The sequence below is a fragment of the Hipposideros armiger genome, unplaced genomic scaffold (assembly GCF_001890085.2).
Source record: "Hipposideros armiger isolate ML-2016 unplaced genomic scaffold, ASM189008v1 scaffold_561, whole genome shotgun sequence".
NCBI lineage: Eukaryota > Metazoa > Chordata > Mammalia > Chiroptera > Hipposideridae > Hipposideros > Hipposideros armiger.
In genome coordinates, this window is record NW_017731911.1 from 1,139,635 (window position 1) to 1,144,515 (window position 4,881).

A 4,881-nucleotide genomic window follows, 5' to 3' on the forward strand; every position below is an offset into this window, starting at 1 on the left:
TCCTGCCACCTGTTGGCAGCTCAGCGGCTGCTCAGCTCGGGCTGGGAATCGAACCGCTGTTGCTCAGAGCTCAAACCCTTGAGCGAGCTCTTAACCAACTGAGCCACTCGGCCGGCCCGTGGCTAATATGTTTGGATAACGAATGGAAATTTTCTCGCAAACCTAACGGAGTCCTCTTTGGGGTTAAGGAAATCTTTTAGTAATGGCATGGAGCTTAGCTTTCGTCCATGGGGTATAAGAAATAAGGGGTTGTCATCCTGGGCCAGGCCCATCCAGTGGTTTGACTTCAAGTGGGGTGGCATAGAGAAGGGGTATCTAGTGGAGCCTAACGCTCATCACTATAGGAAAGGGAGTTCAGCGAATGAGGGGTGAAGAGTGAAGGACAGGCAGGCAGCAAAGGAGAAAACGGTACAGATAATGAAACATCAGAACATTTCGAAGTTTTCTCAAGTTTAGTAAGCCTCTGAGACAACTTAGAATTTGTTTTGGTTGATTTAGAACGTGTATCTTGAGAGAAGAAATTTTTGAATCACTTACATGTATAGCAGGCAAAAAATGCCAGTTAAAATATACTTCCCATTCAGTTAGCTTAGTTTTACAGTAGTTTTCCAAGTGATTGCCCAGGTAGATTAACTTGGGGATTTCAAAATAACCCCAACTTGGCCAGTTTAACTGTAAGTCAACCTAGTTAATTATGGTCCAGTGAGATAGAAAGTTTCAGGATCAGGGCCAGTAATTTTTGTACACAAATCCAGCAGAAGTTAACTCTAGAAGGTTCAGCATCTGTTTCCTTAGAAAGTGAACTTCCCACTTTTCAAAAGAGTATTTATTCACCAGACAGGCATTTTAAATCCTGTAGACAAAATGCCAGCAACAGAGGACACCCAAATAGAGCCTGAACCTCAACTTAGGCAGGAAGTTCGGGAACAGGAGGATTTACCACAAAGATCTGGGACCACCGGGAGGATGACAGAGTGCAATAGGTAGGTACCTTGCTAGAATCTGTGGAGGCACCAAAGGAGGAAGAAGTTACCCTGGATCTCACTTCTTTGACACCATGTAAAGAAAATCAAGTTTGACCAAGAACTGCAAGACAAATGAAAGCTTTATTTGGTGGTCTTTTTTAGGAATTGCAATCCGAGAGACTCAGATTTGTGAGAAACCCCAACTGTGTACTGAGGGAGAAAGAAAGGGACAGAGTTTATAAACACATAAAAAAAAAGAAGAACTTCCAAAGGGATTACACAAGTTACTTTGAAAGAGCTGTGATTGGTGCCGCCAAGTGGACTTATAGTGTGCTATACCTAATTAATTGCTTGTGTCTATTGCTAAGGAAAATTTTTATTTTTTAATAGAGAGTTCAGTGATGCAGAGCCAGTTCCAAGAATTAAATCAAATATAGCCATTTGGTTTAGTTAAACCCAGTTCAAAAGTTTAATTTCACATAGAGGGGGTGAGTGAGCTCAGCTCCCCAGAGGCCTCCTGCCTCCATTTTGCATTGCTCTCTTGACAATACCAACTCTATTTTACTGTTTTTCTTTCACAAGTGAAACTTGAATTTGTCTTTGAAAGATAAGGTATATTGAGACCTTATTGATATACTAGTTTAGGGCTGTATTAGGTTTTTTTTTATTGTTGTATAACATATTACCACAAATTTTGTGAATAAAAACAACACAAATTTGTTACTTCACAGTTTAAGTCTGGGTACAGTGTGACTGAATTCTCTGCTCAGGGTCTCCCATGACTAAAATCAAGGGTTGGCCACAGCTCCAGTTCTCATGTGGGCTCACTCAAGCTCACTGGTTTTTGGCAGAATTTTTTCTTTGCAGTTATAGGAATGAGGTCCTAATTTTTTTGCTAGCTGTCAGCCAAAGACTACTCTCAGTTCCTAAGGGTTGCCCACAGTTCCTTGCCATGTAACCCCATAGGAAGTTCACAACATGGATATTTGCTTTCTTCCAGGCCAGTCAGAGCACAGCTACATGACTTTCTCTTCAGCTACTAATCAGATAAAAACCTCATGTGATTACGTGAAGCCCACCCAGATCATCTACTAATTTTAAAATCAACTGATTTGGGACGTTAATTATACCTGCAAAATCCTTTCACAGCAACACCTAGGTTAGTGTCTTATGGTGTAACTGGGAAAATGTATGCATACACCAGAGGCTAAGAATTTTGGGAACCATCTTAGAATTCTGCCTATAGTAAGCAGTAGGATTTAGCAAATGGAGAAGATGAGGAAGATCAACCCAGGAAGAGGAAATAGGATGAGCAAAGGATTCTGGGAGACTGTTGGAAAATGAAGATAGAAAAGTGAGTTTCATGTTTCCAACAACGTGGCAGACTAGTTTCTGGAGAAATCTGCCAAGTCAAAAAGCCCTAAGATTCTGGAGAACCTATTAAAAATGTGTTTTTATAGCAAGGCTGAACTGGTAGGAATGGGAGGAAGTCACTCTGAGGCAGAAAAATAAGAAAGTGGGAGTCCAGAGAGGTGAGCAGAAGCCAGAGTTTGCCTTGGAGACATATGTTAATTGTGGCCAAGTGGGCTGGAGATGGGAGACAAAAACCTAGACTGAAGCAGAGAGCGAAGTTAGACTGGAGATCATCCTCAAAGGGTAGAAATTTCAGTGGATGTACTCTGATCTTGCTCCCCAAGGGAAATAGTGGGATTCTTGTCATAGATAATTACTTGCTTTAAGATACCTGATCTCAGTTTAGAATGGAACCAAAATAAAAATAAAAGTTATCCTAAAAATTCCCAACCGAAAGGCTGCACTCATACAGGCTTGGAGCTGGAATTCATACCACTTTTGTGACCAACAATCTTTTAAAGTGGTCCTAGGTTGATAGTTCTATTGGGCATCTGTTAAAAGCAAATCACCTCTAGGGACATACTTTTTATACCCAAAATTGAGACAATCCCACAAAGTTCCAAGGAGTTTAACTTTGCAATTTAAAATATTGCATTATACTTAAGGAAACAAGCCACTATATCCAAGAGGCAACAGAAATAATAAAGACACAGACCCACAAAACTTACAGAGAATAGAATTAGGAGATTCAAAATATCAAATAAGCTTGTTCAATATGTTTAGAGAAATAAAAGAAGGCATTGAAAGCATGACTAAGAAATAAAAGAAACAGGAGAATATCAGCAATAGTAGACAGGTGAAACAATAGAATGGAGAGGTAAAGATTTAATTAGTAAATTGAAAGATAGATACAAAGAAATTGCCTAAAGTACAGCACCAAGAGAAAAAAATTAAAAAAAAAATGAGACTAAGAGACATGGAGGGTAGAATAAGTAAGTAAAAAATCTAGCACATGCCTAATCAGATTTCAGGGGGAAAAAATAGAGAAAATGGTATAGAGGCAATTAATAACTGAAGAAATAATAACTGAAAAACTTCCAGAATTGATGAAAAACACAATCCTCACATCCAGGAACCCCAAAAAGTGTAAACAGGTAAATTAACAGAAATCCTAGACACATCAGAGGGAAACTGCAGAACACTAATGATAAAAAGGAAATCTTAAAAGCAGCCAAAGAGAGAAGACAGGTTGTCTACAGAGAAATAGCAATTATGCTATAAGTTGCCAGGAGACAGGGAAATAATATCTGCAAACTTGTGGGAGAAAATAACTGTTAACCTAGAACTGTATAAAAAAAGGAAATCATCTTTCAAGATCCTTAGAAAAATATAAACGTTTTCCTACAACAAAAATCAATTAGCACACCCTAAGTAATGGAACTTCTAAGGGATATACATTAGAGAGAAGGAAAATAATCTTGGAAGTTCTGAGATGCCAAAAGTTGAGTATCAATCAAAGGCACAGGCGAAAGAATTAAAAAGTAAAACTTGATTCTGAGAAAACAACCAGCTGAATGCACAAAACCATGAAAATTATTCGTGTGCACCCTAATATTGGGAGAAAAACACATCTAGGAGAGCAATGGGAGATTAGATTGGGACAAGATTTTTGTAAGGTTTACCAACCTAAGGCATTTGGACTTTATTCTTCTGGCAGGAGGAAGGAATTGGATTTTTATATTAAAAAAGGAAAAGATTAGATGCCTGGGGGAACAAGCAGGTAACTTAAATGAGTGAAGTAGGCTGGGTGTGAGACAATAGGAAAGGAGGACATTATATGGGGACTATGGCAGCTGGAGAGACCCATGTAAAGGGGATAGTCAGCTCTTGCCAATTGTTGCCATATGGGAATTGAGCACCCTGTGTTGCCAGATCTTCATATTTTTCCAGAGAGGCTAGGAATCTGAATTTTTAAGTCGATTCTCTCAGTTTTTAAAAATTAGCAACAAACTCAATTTTTTTAATTGCAGTGCAGATGAGCACTGTATGGGTGAAACAAAACTTTTACATGAAGGGCCTGAAGGTTTATGACCCCTGGACTGAGAAAGAGGATGATGAGAAAACACTGATATGGAGGAGTGTACAAGATCAACTTGAGAGGTTGCTCCCAGGTCTCTGTTGCCTCTTCAACAATTATCTTGTCTAGTCAGGTTTGATTTTGTTTTACTCAGGAATGCCCTGTCAAGTCCTTACAGGCAGAGATCTCATCTTCACTGAACATTCTACAGGATAGAGCATATTGTTTGACTTTTAGAGGATAGAACAAACAACCTGGTGAGAGCTTAGCTCTCTTCTTCCTCCTCTCCCAAGTTTCATTCTCAAAAAATCAGAAGTATTGTTTCCTTCCTCCATCCCTCAAGATTGCGGTACCCTAGGGATTTTGGTCTCCCTTGCCTGAGCTTTAGTGGATGGTCTTCTAGAGAGAGGCTTCTTGGCTCATGATTGGTGCCATTGTTACCATTTACCTTTATGGCTCTGGACATCTGCTGCTCCGAGGCCCACA